The sequence below is a fragment of the Pan troglodytes genome, chromosome 3 (genome assembly GCF_028858775.2).
Source record: "Pan troglodytes isolate AG18354 chromosome 3, NHGRI_mPanTro3-v2.0_pri, whole genome shotgun sequence".
In the NCBI taxonomy this organism is placed as follows: Eukaryota; Metazoa; Chordata; class Mammalia; order Primates; family Hominidae; genus Pan; species Pan troglodytes.
In genome coordinates, this window is record NC_072401.2 from 19,927,897 (window position 1) to 19,945,249 (window position 17,353).

Sequence of the window (17,353 nt, forward strand, 5' to 3'; positions counted from 1 at the left end):
TGGCTCTCACCTACAGTCCTACCTACTGGGAGTATGTGATTATGGAGTATCCATTGTGTGACGTAAAAGTATGTGTGTCTTATAGTAAAGTGCTCCATAATCACATACTTTATTTTTCATGTGTTCATATGTTCATATACATCACTTGTTATAAAACACACTTTAAGTCCATTATGAAGCTTATATCTACCTTAAACAATGCATGCTTGTATATAATAATTTTTAAAAAGAAAAAAATATAAACAATAGAAAGGCTGGAACAACAAATGAATACAGGAATGATGCTAATATAAAAATACAAACCCTAAATTTTCTTTATATATTTTGAGGGTAAGCTAGTTTCAGATTTTTCTCTAAGGTTTTGTAGGAAGAGAAAAATTGGTCACACTAACGCCATTTTAAAATATGCCCCCATCTGTAAGAGGCAGAGCCACCTGAGGTGAAAAGGTAAACGGCTTGCGTAAGATTTGGCTGAAAGTCCAGAAATTAACTCAAGTCCTGGAACATGTCCTGGGACACTCCCCCGGAACGATTGTTCAAGTGCTGGAGTACGTTTCGGAACGCTGCTCCCGGAACACCGCTCCCGGAGCGATCGTTTCAATGTTGCTTGCTCGGAATGGCCCTCCTGAGCAAACAACAGACGGTGCTCAAAGTAACAACTGGACTTAATAAAAGGAGCTTACACGAAGGAGTTGCTGAAGGCTGCTGTGGTCGTGTGCTGGGGGCTGCCCCAGCTCCAGCTGCAGGACCCCGGCCGTCCGCCTTCCGACTCCGGTGATGATTCTTCCTGCGGTCTGGTGAGCTTTGGTTACATGTTGTCTTCTATTGTTAGTTCTTTTATACCTACTTAAGACTGCTTTTGCTGTGATATTTGCTCACTTTTTTTTTCTTTTTTTTTTCGAGATGGAGTCTCACTCTGTCACCCAGGCTGGAGGGCAGTGGTGCAATCTCGGCTCACTGCAGTCTCCGCCTCCGGGTTCCAGCAATTCTCCTGTCTCAGCTTCCCAAGTAGCTGGGATTACAGGCATGCGCCACCACACCCGGCTAATTTTTGTATTTTTAGTAGAGTGAACTATGTTGACCAGTCTGGTCTCGAACTCCCGACCCTAAGGTGATCCGCCCCCCGGGGCCTCCCAAAGTGTTGAGATTATAGGCGTGAGCCACCGCGCCTGGCCTTGCTTACAACTTGGACTGCAGGCTCCTGGGCATCTCCCTTCAGACTCCCGTGATAGGGCTTCCTGTGGTATTATGAGCTTCCGGTTACATTTTACTGAGCTTTGGTTACATTTTGTTTTCTCTTGTTATAAGGCTAATTTTCTATTGCTATTTGCTTAAAGTAATGAAGTTTTAGTTTACCCCTCCCTCCCACTTGAGTGTTCGGCTGTCCTTCTGACACCATCTTGAAACAGGTTTATTCAAAGATAAAAAAGGCAGTACGAACTCTGCAATAATTCACAGAGCCCATTACATAATGTAAAACAACCAGTCAGTGAAAGCAAAACTCTTCATTCGTTACTGAGACTCCTACTTGTGAAGCTGCTGGGGAGATGACGGGAGGACAACTGGCTGCACCCCTCAAACACTGCTCTGGCAGCCCAGTCCCCACAGCTCCGTTTCTGAGCCCTGGCGTCCACCACTGTCTGGCCTATGGGCAGTACGCTCCTCAGTTTGGTTTCCCTCTCCTCTGCCCACACCTTGGTAATTAGACCTGCATTAATTAGCTTCCACTGGGTTATGCCGAGATAAAAACTACCCCCACATTTTAGTGTCTTTTAACAATAGTTTTTCACTTACGTTGTGTGGAAATCACCGGAGGTTGTGGCAGCTCTGCTCCACCCGTCTCATCTTGAAGAGGATGAGTCCAGACTGAAGATGCAGCCCGTATGTGGAATATGCCATTTCTGAGGCAGACAGGAAGAACCTGAGAGCTGCCAGAAACAAGCAGCCCTCTTAAAGCTTTCATTCGCACTTTGGGAGGCCGAGGCGGGCGGGTCACGAGGTCAGGACATCAAGACCATCCTGGCTAACATGGTGAAACCCCGTCTCTACTAAAAATACAAAAAAAAAAAAAATAGCCGGGCATGATGGCAGGCGCCTGTGGTCCCGCGTACTCGGGAGGCTGAGGCAGGAGAATGGCGTGAACCCGGGAGGCGGAGCTTGCAGTGAGCCGAGATCGCGCCACTGCACTCCAGCCTGGGACACAGAGCGAGACTCCGTCTAGAAAAAAAAAAAAAAAAAAAGCTTTCATTCAGCTCTGACACCTCCTGTCCCATGTCATGAGTGTGTCAGGGTGTAGTGCAAGCTGCCAAACGTGCTTCTCCCAGAAGAAGGCCTCTTGAGGGACAGAACTCTGGGTTGTGGTTGGAGGGTGTGTATAGGTGAGAGGATGGTGGATGTGTAATTCCCTTACAGGAAAGGGGACTGCTGCTCACCTGGAATGGTAATATAATCTGCAGCCTTTTAAAACGTTGCTCAACTTTCTTAATCAGAATCACTTGTCTCCTAGCATTCTGACCTTTACATTGTTTAGGGGAGAAAGAAAACAGATACTCCAGTTGAGGAGGGATGATATTCAGTGACAAAACCTTGGCAATAAAAATATTGACAAAATGAACATTCATACAATTTTTTAAATGTAAACAAAATGTCTCAAAAATATGTATTATTGTTTGCTATATTCCCTCTTTAAACTATCATGACTTCTTAAATTATCTTACCAGTACCTACCTATTTACTGCACGCTTTACAGAAGAGGAGTCTTTCTAAGGCTGTGTATACATTTGCCACAGAACCAAATGGGTTTGTTTACTGTTAGTTTTATATATTCCTCTAGGTCATTAATTTTATACAAGATTCAAGAGTATTTATTTGTGTTGGTAAACCGTAATCCATAATTCTCATTTATTTATTTATTGTAGAGACAGAATCTCATTACGTTGCCCAGGCTGGTCTCAGACACCTGGGCTCAGGCAGTCTTCCTGCCTAGGCTTCCCAAAGTGCTGGATTAGACATAAGCCACTGCACCTGGCCCATAATCCATCAATCATTGCACCAATCTACTATACCAGCCCTTTTGGTTATTTCTATTTTTTTTTACTATTGTAATTTCACTATGCATTTGTCAAATTATTTTCCTTTTTTTTAAAGTCACATCAAGGTTTCAAATCTTATCTCTTTTAAATCTCTTGCTAGTTAGCATTAATGGCCATCCAGAAAAAATACCAATTTTTATTTTCTTTAGGGGTCTCTTTCCTTTACATCTTTCATTATATTCCTTTAAAATTATTAATTTTTAAAAAACTTAAAAAAATTTGTGGGTACATAGTAGGTGTATATATTTATGGGTTACCCGAGATATTTTGATACAGGCATGCAATGTGAAATTTGATCTTTGCTAATCTTAAGGTGAATGATCATACTTCTGGCAACTGGTGAATTGAGTGGTATATAGATATGCTTGATACATGTTTTTATATATAAATACATATATACATGCATATATATAACATGTATATGTACATGTATTATACATATATACATGTATATATGCAAGTATTTTTTATATATCCACATGTTTTAGTTTCAAATAAATATGCTTGCTTTATAATTTTTCTAATATTAATGTATTTTATACAGAATTTAAAAACAAAGTTATTTGATATGATTCTAAAGATCAAAGTTGTATAAATAATCTTTCATAGTTTTGGTACATTATTAAATTTCAAAAAATAAAAATATAATGAATCCACAATTAATTTTTAAATATGGTATGATTTAGGCACCTAATATTTTTTAAATAAACAGTCACATTTCCATATATCATTTATAAAATAACATTTTTAACTTTTATTAATTTGACTACCACCTTTATTATATAATTTAGTTTTTACACATTAGTGTTTTCTTATATACCCCATTAAGTGCCTATTTCTCTGCTACTACAACATAATTTAAATTTTTGTCACTTTATACCCTGTTTCTGTAACAGGCCGATCTCTCCTTTTTCTCTCTTTTTAAGTTAAAAATTTTTTTTCCATATATGTAAGTCCATATGAACTTAATTTAAAAACAATGTAAAACAAAATGTTTTTTAATTTTGTTAAATATATACATTATTTTGAAAAAATGCCACTTTTAGTATATTGTCTTCCTGTGCAAGAACATTATCTCTCCATTTACTTTTCTAATATTTATATTGATTAAAGTGTTGTATTTCTCATATTTCTCAAAATTAAAAACATTTCTTGGTTTTTAATTTTTGCCCATTTTCATTATATATCAGATATTTTCAACATAATGTTCGAAAATTATCAATTTAAAACAATAAAATATATTATTGAAAATTTTCTGAATTCTGCCATTGTTTTACAGATATTACTCTTAGTCAAAAATTTTATCCACTGCAGAAAATTATGATTTGAACTCCTCCATTCTGATCAATGATGCTATTGTTGCCTTTGCAATAGCAATGCCAACTCACTTCAGTTACAGTGGTGATTGTAGTATTCTTTCTATTCTTTTATTGTATTTAATTAATATCCTAGTGATTTACCATTAAGTATCATTCTGATCCTTAATTTAAGATTTTTTTTATTTAATAATATGAAGGAACTATATGTCTTTATTGGACCATAAGTTTATTTTATTAAAAAGTAATTTTATTAAAGCATTTGAATTTATCAAAACTGTTACATATTCATTTTATTTTCTTTCTACATAGAACATGATTCACGCTTTTGAATATTAATTTGCAAGTTCAATTCAAAATAGTGTTCTTCCATTGTATCATTTATTATCATTTCCTTTCCACTTGTTTTTTCTCTTTCTTTGAACTGGCATTTCTCTTTATCTGGGAATAAAGATCTCTTTTCCTATACTGGACAAGTCTGGAAACCAAGATAAACTAGACACATTTGAATGCAAAGATCCCATTGCTAGCAAGTAGCATTCCCATTTGACATTTGGCTTGAAGTATGGTAAAGAGGAGGACGGGTAGGATAAATATGTAGTGAGAAAAAATAATCATATTTTTACCCCTACATCATTACTTGTGCCCATATTGCAGATATTATATAGAGAACAAATGTTTGTTCTTCCATAGCATGTTAATTCCTAAGAGAGTTGGAAACCAAATGAATAATACACTTACTATTTATTTATTTATTTATTTCTGAGATGAGGTCTGGCTCTGTTGCCTAGGCTCAAGTACAGTGGTGCAATCAGTTCACTGCAGTTGAGCCTCAAACTCTCAGACTCAAAGGATCTTCCTGCCTCCACCTCCCCTGTAGCTGGGACTAGCGCATTTGTCTAGCACATTAAAGGTGGTTCCTTGTAGAGATAATGTACAATCATATTTTTTTTACTATTTATCTACCTCATTATGTAATCTACAAATAGAAACCATGAAAACCTGTGTATATATACTATATGTCCTTAAATGTACATATGTATGCACCACCATGCCTGGCTTATGTTTTAAAATTTTTTGTAGAGATGAGGTCTCACTGTGTTGCCCAGGTTGATTTTGACCTCCTGGGCTCAAGCAATCCTCCCACTTTGGACCCTCAAAATGCTAGGATTACAGGCATAAGCCACTCATGTTTGTAATAACAGAGTTCAATTGCCTCATCAGGAGATATTTCTGAATTTTCTTCATTCATTAGAACTAGAAGATCTGAATTCTCATGTGGTCATTTTTGTGTCATGTGCTTTCAAAACAAATGGAAGGTATTTCTACTCATTTGGAATGTGTCAATTTGGGAACAATTGTCAATATATATGTAATAGAACTACTTTATTGAGAATGAAAGGAGTGCAATCGAGCATGTGGATTGTAATTTTACCCTCAGCCTGTCTCTCACAATATCACTGGAACGCCCAACCCTCTTTATTGCCTTTTCCTACACTTTATTCTCTTCACTTGAAACTCTATTTTTTCCAAGAGTAAAGCCATGTTATCATCAGATTAAACAAGGCTCTGGCAGCTACTCTTCACTGTTACTCTTCACCTAGACTGTCTAGCGATTTTCTCTTTTGCTGTTGAATAGCTTCAGAATGTGGCTCTTGCTCCCTACTCTATTCACAGTTGCCACTGGTCCTGTCACTCTTCCTACCATAATTCATGGCCTGGAATGGAGGTTTCTCTTCCATCAGTGACTTGATAGAGAAAGAGAAGAGAAGAGAAATGAGCTTCTTGCTCATTCCCCAAAGGACATGCTGAAACTTCTTGTGCTTTATGGGCTTTACTTTCATGAATGTTAAGATGTTTTCTTTTTGGGCATTGTCAGAGAACAATGAAAGGATAGCTTACAATCAAAAGTCTTTTTTTAATAATAGCAAATAGGTTTTCCAGGAACATCTTAGTCATAGTGTCAGTATCCGCCATATGGAAATATTTTTATGAGTATCTGCCATACTCATCTGCTGTCTCTGAATATCTGCTATAAGTACTCCTGCCTTTCCTTTGTTTCAGAATCTTAATTTTTATATATTAGTCCCAGTTTTCTTCCAGTATTTTTTTTATAGTAGGCCTAGGTTTTCATGCAGTAGAAGACACATTGGTCTACCAGGATATTCTACTATTCCCAAAGTAGACTTACTAATTAAGTTCCATGGTCTTAAAAGATATTTTACTTTGTGGTTATCTGCCTTTTCTGTTTAAGGGAACATATCTGATGTTGAAGCCATTTTTTGCCTTAGTTTAGCCTATCCTAAAGGTTACATATACATCCACTGATAAATTAGCGAGACCAACAAATATTAATTTGGGACGTAGCTGCCAGAGCCTTGTTTAATCTGGTGATAACATGGCTTTACTCTTGGAAAACATAGAGTTTAAGTAACACTTTCATAGAAATGATCTCATTTTATCTTTACAAGAGGACAACAAATTGTACTTCATTTTATGGGGGAAAATCTTAGTAAGGCTGAGAGAAACTAAACCACTTGCCCATAGTTAGCCTGCCAAGAGAGTGAAACAACTAGGGTTTCCCCTCAGGATTTTTGTCTCTCATTACTAAATAATTAAATTTCCAAACTGGACTTTTGGACACAAGACATTGTCTTGAAGGGCTCATCTATTTCTTATTTGAAACTAGATATAGTTTTGAAATCAACTCATCCTTCCCCTCTCAAACTAGTTTCTTCTCTTACATTATCAATATTCTCCTAGAAATCTGGGGGCCTTTTGTCAGCCATTAACCCTTCCCCTCATGTACACATATACATATGTGTCAAGTCCTAGTGACTTTCCTTCTAAATGTTTTTTGAACTTTTCTCCTTACACAATGCCCCTACTTCCATTTCCTTAGTTCTGAATCTTGAAACTCTTCACAGGAATCACTACACTGTCTTTTCAACTGGTCCTCTTCTCTCCAAAGATTTATTGCCACCAACAGAGCATGATCAAATAGATATGACTCATTGTGTTAAAATAGATATAAGATTCACTATAAACAGACCTTTTTCTACCTCAGCAATGCATCATTTGACACTCCCTGCCTCGTAGTCTATGCTTTAGAAATCCTGATTTACCAATTACCTACATTTTCTGTGGTTCATCTTTCTCTTGTCTCTATCTTTTCTGTATACTTCTCTTTCTGTTGAAGATTTCTTTATCTTCTCCATATGCCTCATTCCTTTTTGTTCATGCATTGCCTTCATCATGCAACTTTCACTAACATCTTCAATTATTGTGCAAAGGATCCCTTCCTGGTGTTGCTATAACACCATAATACAATGTTAATACATTTATTGCTGTACTTTATTAGTTGTTAAGATTTATATTATTTCCAGTGTGTTGGTATAATGTATTTATCTCTTTATTTGATAATTAAATATTTATGTCAGATATCTTGTCTGTTTATATTCTCTCTCTCCTAATTAAACTGTAATCTTTTTAAGGGAATTATTTTCACTGACTCCTTACTTTGTCTAGCATATTAAAGGTGGTACCTTGTAAAGATAATGTACAATCACATATTTATTTACTATTTATCTCATTATGTAATCTACAAATAGAAACCATGAACATCTGTGTATATATACATATATCCTTAAATGTACATATAAATGGACATACATGTGCACACATACATACATGGGATATATACACAAATATCCATGTGTGTATACAACATATATGTATGTGTTCTTTTTTTCTCTCCCTCTCCAACTGAAAGGATACATGTTCTTTGAATTTAAAGTTTGGAATATAAAGACTTGAATAAATATTTTACACAAAATTAAACATCTGATTCTAAAATCCAAACCCTACTCTAAGGAGTATGCTTGTGTGGGCCAGTAAAACTGAATGAGTTGGGCATGAATTGGATGGGAGGATATAGATGGTTTTGCAGTAGTTTCTCAGCTATTCCCTGATTAGAATAATGTCTTGGGTTGTGTATTGAGGTCAAGTTGTTGACAAAGGTGACACTATCATCTTCCCTACGGTGTTATATAAAATATAAAACGGTTAGTGTAAGTGAATCCAGGAATGTAGAAAGGTCAAATCCTTAGAAAAACTCCTGTAATTCACAAAGTCTGTGCATTCTGAGAAGTGAATACAAAAAAAATTGCAATTCGTTTTATATATTGTACGTAATCATTACACACTATGCAAACACATTCATTAAAGGGATTTTAAACTATAGATTAAATAAGTAATGATGATTCAAACATATAATATTAAGCAGAAATATTTTGTGGATTGCTAAATAAGGCGGTAAAGTGTTTAATATCCTGGATAATTTTTTGGGCTTTTAGATGGGTTGAAAACACGTTTTTCAGCATTTAAAATAAGGCATACAGGCTTCCACTATCAGAAATATTGCTAACACCTTGTGGGGAAATAATTTGATTGAGAAAAGCAGGAGAATACACACCCAAAGATAATAATAAATATATATATATATCACATATAAATACATATATATGTATATATACATTTATATGTACATGTATATGTGTGTGTGTTTACATATCAATCATATGTAAAGCACATGAGACAAAGCCATATCACAGTCCTACTGCTTTACTACTATTTTCCTGGTTATGAGATATGATTGATTTCAGCAAAAGTCTCAATACTTATTAAGTGGACCTACCTTAGAATATTTTTTCTATTCTAATGCTATATTATTAGAACATTTTAATATATTTTAGTCTTATATTTTGATATGTATGTTTCAATTTAAAAATTTTTTTTCTGTCTTGTACTAACAGCTTCCATTTTCTGATTAAATCACCTCTAATTTTATGTAAAGCATCTAATACACTGTCTTTGTGAAACTGAAGTCTGTGACATGGGGAAGTGGTGTTCTATGATTAAGAATGAAAGACTTGATGCCCTCTTATTGTGTTGTTTTCCTTTTTTTTTTTTTTTTTTTTTTTAATGAGTGGTTGGGACATGCAAGGTTTCTCTGTTTCTGCAAGGCCAGGATTCTGTATCAAATGTCACTTCCCCCAAATTAAGATTCTAACTCAATCTAAATACCAAACACCTCATCTACTAATTAATGGCATCTGTAGATTCCAAGCCTAGAATTTCCTTTGATTTATTTCATGTTCAAACTTAAACTGTTCTTTAGGGATATAAGTATCCTTATTTCATCAGTCCTAATAAAGCTCAATTTATTCAAATCCCTTGCAAGAACTTGAGCATCTCACATTTAAAACATAGTGATTATTTCTAATCCTTGTTAAGCAAATCACTCTAACCATCATACCGTTGGCATCTAGAGGAGCATATTCAGGGTTAGGGAATTCTTTTTCCCTAGCTGGAAAGTTTCACAGTGTAATGAACCTAGCTCTAGATCAGCAGTTCTCATACTCCTCATATAAGTGTAAGCAGCACAATCACCTGGAAGGCTTATTTAGACACAGATTGCTGAACCCCACCCCCAGAGTATTAGATTCAACAGGCCTCGGGTAGAGCCCAAAATATGCATTTCTAACAACTTCCCAAGTTACCTCATGCTGCTGGAGCCAAAACTGCACTTTCAGAACTATTGCTCTAGATCAAAACCCAACACTCTTGCTTCTTACACTTAACTCTTTATTAAACATGTAACTTTAAGTTTGTGCCTTGTTCTCCCTGAGCTTCAAGTTCCTCATTAGCTCTGTAACATAGTTCAGTGCTCATAAGGGCCACACACATGCTAAGCAGCTGAGCTATGAAAGAGAGAACATACCCATGAACAATGGTCAGACCATATATAACAGTAGAACCTCTGTCCCAAAATCTCTGCAACAACCAGCCCAGAAACCACAACCTCTAAAGCAATTGGCCCAGAATGTCAGGACTTGGACAACAACTTACAGCTTTTCCATTATGCCCATTTCCACCTCAGCACCAACTAGAGAAAACTGACTATGCTCCCCAAACCAACCACAATTCTAGATAACACAAATACAGTTTTCCCATGTCAAAACATCCAATTAGGGCACACCTGAAGCCTTCCCTTTGTTTTCACTATAACATTTTCCCATTTCCATGCTTGCCTTTGAATCTCTGCCAAACACAAGTGATTGCGGCTTACTCCTTTGCTATAGAAAGCTCTGAATATTTATGAATATTATGGAAAGCTATTTAGCCTCTGTTTTTACACATTTGGGTGGTCTTAATTTGTTTTCACAGCTAGTACTGAACCAAAACTTCTAAGTTCAGTGGTATTTCTACTTCATCGTAGCTACCACCAGTAAAAATAATAATGTCACAGTTGCATTTTTTCCTGGTATGTTTCTCAGTTTTATAGGGGAGCCACCTTATATGTGAAACATTGTTTATTTCCTGGGGAAAATATAGATAAGTTGTTTTAAGGAGATCACGTTTTAGGGTAAAAAAAAAATCTGCTTTACAACAATAGAGGTAAATGCAGAGTATCACAATTGTGCGCACAAAGAGCATATAACCCAAACATGGAGGAAGGAGGGAATCATTCAAAGTGGATTCAGTATAAAATAATCATTTATAGGATACATTTCTACAGGTGCAGGATTCTTAGGAGAGTGATGATAAACTACCCCACAAAGAAAACTCCAGGCTCAAATTGCTTCACCAGTATTTTCTGCCAAACCTTTAAAGAAGAGATTGTACTAATTGTATAAAATTCTTCTAAAAAATTGAAGAGGTGGCAATATTTTTCAACTCATTCTATGATGCCAGCATTTCTTTGATACCAAAACCAGACAAAAGTGTTAAAAAGAAAGAACGCTGTAGACATAAAACATCTCTTACGAACATACATGGAAAAGTTCTTAATACAATCTCAGAAAATTGTATCTAACAATACATAAAATAACATGAAGGACAAATGGAGTTTATATCAGGAATACAAGGTTAATTTAGCATTCACAATTCAATCAATGTAATTCCTGCTATGAACATACTTGTATTAGCCTGTTTTTGTTTTGCTACAAAGAAATACCTGAGACTGGATAATTTATGAAGAAAAGAGGTTGAACTGGCTCATGGTTCCACAGGCTGTACAGGAAGCATGATGGCTTCTGGTGAAGGGGAAGTGGGCACATCTTATATGGCCAGAGCAGGAAGAAGAGAGAGAGGGGGGAGGTACCACATGTTTAAACAACCAGATCTTGTGAGCATTCACTCACTATCACAAGGGCAGCATTGAGGGGAAAAATCTGCCCCCATAATCTAATTGCCTGCCACCAGGCCCTACCTCCACCATTGGGCATTACAATTCGACATGAGATTTGGCTGGGATATGATTGAATAATGGGGGCAGATCCAAACCATATAAATACTAAGAAAGTAAGAAAACATAGAATCATCTCCATAGACTCCATAGGCATTTTACAAATCTAACACCCGTTCCTTATAAAACTTTGTAGCAAACTAGGAACAGAATGGGCTTATTTCAGCTTGAAAAAGAGCCTATACAAAAATTCTACTTCCTTGTTAATTTACTAATTAAGTAGTTAATTAGTAATCATAACTCACTAGGATTCTTACATCCTAGTAAATAGTAAAATATTTAGTGCTTCCCACTTATATAAAGAATAAGGAAAAGAAGACCATTCTAGAACTTGCATTCATCATTGCTACATCCATGGAAAGGTATACTACTCAGTAATAAAAAGGAACAACCCACTAAAAGACACCACATAGATAAAATAATTATCCTAAATGAAAGAAGTCAGAGGAGAAAAAAAGGTACATGATATGGACAAAATATTCTATTTATATAAAATTTGAGAAAATGCAAAGTAATCTGTAGTTAAAAAAAGCATATCAGTTGTTGTCTGGAGATGGGCTAGTTTGGAGGCAGGGAGTGAGGGAGGGAGGAGTTACACAGGGGCCTGAGAAAACCTAATGGGTAATTTATTTTTTCATTTCTTGATCATAGTAAAGTTTTTAACTTGTACAGATATATGTCCAAACATCAAATTGTACATTTCAAATATGTGCAGGTTATTTTATATATATTATACCTCAATAGAGCTACTAAAAATCAATTAAAAAATGTGAAAGGGAGCCAAGAGAATCTTTTAAATTTATTTTTTTTAATCTTATTTTAGAACACTAGAGCATAATTCTCCCAAATCTATGAAAATTTCTTGCTACACTTGTGTAATTTTGTTCCACAGAATCATGTTTATAGCAATATTATCTGTGCTGTGGTGGAGGTATTTACAGAGAACTTTCTATAGTTACTCTGTACCTCGTACCCCTCTGACCACAAAGAGAGAATAAGAGAATGAGAGGGCAAAAATATTAAATTAAACATTTCAAATTTACAGAGTACACACACACATAAATTATGTATTCACATGCCCTATGCATCACAAATACTTGTGTGTGTGTGTATATATATATATATATATATATATATTTAATATGCATATATAGTTGTATGTGTATTTATATTACACACAAAATATATTTTGGGAGTGTGGAGAACCAATAATTGGACAAAATGAGCTTATTGTTTTGTAAACTCATTATGAAGAAATGTATGAATATACAGGTATTAGTGACTCGTGGTCTTTAATAGGTTGAAAAATGATTATTCTACTTTATTACAGAGTACATCAATGTCTATTATAAAACTCCGTACAACGTTTTCCTCCTAAAACACTATCTGTCATTAAAATACACATAGTGCTGTGTAAATTCCATTAAGTAGCATGTTTTTCAACACAGAAGCCAATGAATATGATTGCATTCAAGTTTTCTCAAAGTTGTTAATAAAAGTTATATCATGCAGCTTAGACACTATAAAGACAGCAGATAAAGAAATGTGCTTCATTCCTCCCTTCTCATCATGATTCTAATAGGGCAATGAAAAGTTGTTTTAATTAAACTTCAGATTGTGCAGATAGTAGAATGTCTCATTTCCTTTTATTTCTGTGCTCCTGCAGAAACGTGCTTGTCTCGGAAAGTGTCAGATGTTCCACATTTTCCTTTTTTTTTTTTAATATGACAAAGGATGGAAGTTGAAATCTGGCGATTTTCCATGGAAAGAGAAGACACAAAAAGACTTGTGTAGGAAGAAGGGTTAGGGGAAGCAAAGAGAAAATATCACATCTCTAAAAGGATGCTTTCTAAGTCAATGCCCGTTTCTGACAGATGTGGAAATAGATATCCAAGACAGGAAGTGAGTATCAAGATTGCAAAGTAAGTTGGAGGAGACTCAGGAGTAAAATCTGTTGCCTCTTGAAAGGCACCTAACTCAGGGAGGCTAGTGGAGGTTTTCTCACAACAGGACCTCCAATGTTCTATATCCACATTGATTAAATGGGGGGAAAAGCCTAGGAATCAGATTTTAACCAAAACATGTACTTGGCTGTGTAATACACTTTGCCTTTTTAAAGTGAATAACCTATGACGGACACAGCAAATTTGTTCCAGTTAGATAAAGTACTTTCAACTCCTCTCAACAACTGGCAATGCTTAAGTGCCAATAGGCAGGAGTTAAATCAAGGTTTCTAACCTCAGCACTATTGACAGTTAGGGCTGGATACTTTATTGTTGGGGGCTGTTCTGTGCATTGTAAGGTGTTTAACAGCATCCTTGGTCTCTTCCCGCTAGATGCCAGTAGGCCCCATTCCATTTGTGACAACCAAAATGTCTCCAACCATTGCCAAATAGCCCCTTAGGAGGCAAAATGTCACCAGGTAAAAATCGTGAGGTAAACCATCTCTAGATGGTTTATTTCTGATATTGCCTATTAAGTTTAACCTGAAGAATACTTGTATTCATTCTGATATAGTTTATTTCTCATCAAATTTTATTTTGTATTTTCCTTTTTTTTTTTTTTTTAATTTCTTGAGACAAGTCTCACTCTGTTGCCCATGCAGTGGCACTATCTCGGCTCACTGTAACCTCCGCCTCCCAGGTTCAAGTGGTTCTCCTGCTTCAGCCTCCCAAGTAGCTGGGATTACAGGTGTGTACTACTACACCTGGCAAATTTTTTGTATTTTCAGTAGAGATGGGGTTTCACCATGTTGGTCAGGCTGGTCTCAAACTCCTGACCTCAAATGATCCGCCCACCTCGGCTTCTCAAGGTTTGAGGATTACAGGCGTGAGCCACTGAGCCAGACCCATATTTTCCTATTTTAGATTCACAGGGTACAAGCCTGGGTATGTTACATGGATATGTTGTGTAATGCTAGGGTTTAAGCTTCTGTTTAACCCATCAATCAAACAGTGAATGTATTCCCCAATAGATAGTTTTCAGTCTCCAAACTACTTTCCGTAGTGGGAGAACCCATTCATTGTGGAGGCAAACGTAACTCCATCTAATCTGCCATGTTGGCTTCTGATTAATGCCTAATCCAGGAAGGCCTCTAAGATTTCAGCTTATCTTTTGTTCCTTGTGTTAGAGCAGGTACTAACTGTAAGCCCCTAGGTAAAATGACCTTGACGTTATTGCACTTCAATTGTCTTACATATCTCTTCTGAACTACTCCTTCCCTATGGTATAAGAGCACTGGGTCTGGGAGATAATGGCCTGGGGATCCACCATCTTGTCTCCCTGTGACACAACACACAAACATGGCTTCTGTTCACAAGTCCCTATTTAATGTTTCTTTTGGTGAAATTGGATTTATCAGCCTCTTTTTTTGGCCTCTCCTCAGATTTTGGGGTAGGTGGGCATAGACCCGCCCACTGTGGAACATTTACGTTCCCACCAGCAGTTTAAAAGCACTCTCTTTTCACTGTAGGCTCACTAGCATATTTTTTTAAATGTTTTAATAATAGCCATTCTAGCTTTTGTGAGATGGTATCTCGCTGTGGTTTTAATTTGCATTTCTGTCATAGTGAGGTTGAGCATTTTTTCATGTTAGTTGACCACTTGTATATCTTCTTTTAAGAAGTGTCAGCCGGGCATGGTGGCTCAGGCCTGTAATTTCAGCACCTTGGGAGGCCAAGGTGGGTGGATCATCTGAGGTCAGGAGTTCAAGACCAGCCTGGTCAACATGGTGAAAACCCTGTCTCTACTAAAAATACAAAAATTATCCGGGAATGGTGGTGTGTGCCTATAGTCCCAGCTACTCGAGAGGCTGAGGCATGAGAATCCCTTGAACCCAGGAGGCCGAGGTTGCAGTGAGCCAAGATCACACCATTGAACTCTAGCCTGGGCAACAAGAGTGAAACTCCATCTCAAAAAAAAAAAAGTGTCTATTCATAACTTTTGCCCACTTTTTAATGGGATTATTCATATTTTCTTCCTGATTTGTTTAGCTTCCTTATAGATTCCGGATATTAGTCCTTTGTCAGATGCATAATGTGCAAATATTTTCTCCCATTCTGTAGGTTGCCTGTTTACACTGTTGATAGTTTCTTTTGCTGTGCAGAAGTCTTCAGTTTAAGTCCCATTCATCAATTTTTATTTTTGTTACATTTGCCTTTGAGGCTTTAGTCATAAATTCTTTGCCTAGGCCAATGTCCAGAAGAGTATTTCCTAGATTTTCTTCTAGGGTATTTATAGTTTGGGGTCTTACAGGTAAGTCTTAATCCATATTGAGTTAATTTTTGTATATGGTGAGAGATAGGGGTCCAGTTTCATTCTTCTGCATATGGATAGCCAGTTTTCCTGGCCTTATTTATTAAATAGGGTGTCCTTTCGTCATTGTTTATTTTTATCAGTTTTTTGAAAGATCATTTTGTTGTAGAAGTGTGGCTTTGTTTCTGGGCTCTCTATTCTGTTACATTGTTTTGTACCTATACCATGCTGTTTTAGTTACTATACCCTTTTAGTATAGTTTGAAATTAGGTAATGTGATGGCTCCAGCTTTGTTCTTTTTGCTTAGGATTGCTTTAGCTATTTTGGCTCTTTTTTGGCTCCATATGAATTTTAGAATTGTTTTTCCTAATTCTGTGAAAAATTACGTTAGTAATTTGATAAGGATTTTATTGCATCTCTGATTGCTTTGGGCATTATAGACATTTTAATAATACTGATTCTTCCAGTCTGTGAGCATGGGGTGTTTTTTTTCATTTGTTTGTGTCTTCTATGATTTCTCTCAACCGTGTTTTATAATTCTCCTTGTAGAGATCTTTGACCTCCCTAGTTAGATGTATTCCTCGATATTTTATATATTTTGGCTATTCTAAGTGAGATTGTTTTCTTGATTTAAGTATCAGCTTGAATTTTACTGGTGTATAGACATGCTACGGATTTTTGCATGCTGACTTTGTATCCTAATATTTTACTCAAGTTGCTTATCAGGTCTAAGAGTCTTTTCACAGAATCTTTATGATTGTCTAGGTATAGAGTCATATTGTTTGTAATCAGAGATCAGATCACTGGACAGCCTCTTTTCCTATTTGAGTGCCTTTTACTTCATTCTTTTGCCTGATTTCTCTGATTAGGATGCTCAGTACTATGAATATATGAAAACTCAACAACTAAGTTGCTCCTGAATGAGTTTTGGGTAAGCAAAAAGAAATTAAGGGAGACATCAAAATAATATTTGAAACAAAAGAAAATAGAGACATGACATACCAGATCTTCTGGGATGCAGCAAAAGCTGTTAGGAGGAAAGTTTAAAGCACTATATTCCTACATCATGAAGATAGAAAGCTATCAAATTAACAGCTTAACATCACACACAACTATAAAAACAAGAACAGACCAAATCCAGAGCTAGCAGAAGAAAGAAATAACTAAGTTCAGAGTAGAACTAAATGAAATTGGTATCAAAATAAATACAAAGGATCAAAAAAATGAAAAGTTGGTTTTTTGAAAGGATGAACAGGATTGATAGACAGCTAGCTTGATTGACAAAGGAAAAATAGAGTATCCAAACAAGCACAATGAGAAATGAAAAAGGTGACATTACAAATGTACCACAGATATATACAAAAGACCCTTAGAGACCACTG

The 17,353-nt window shown here is 36.1% G+C and overlaps 1 long non-coding RNA gene across 1 annotated transcript in view; it reads left to right on the forward strand.

The window, feature by feature from the left end:
• The first annotated feature begins 562 nt into the window (after positions 1-562).
• Positions 563-17,353, forward strand: part of LOC129143704 (uncharacterized) — a 475,731-nt gene continuing 458,940 nt past the window's right edge. The window contains exon 1 of the long non-coding RNA XR_008547463.2: positions 563-797. This is a non-coding gene — a long non-coding RNA (uncharacterized LOC129143704). The remainder of the gene's footprint in view (positions 798-17,353) is intronic.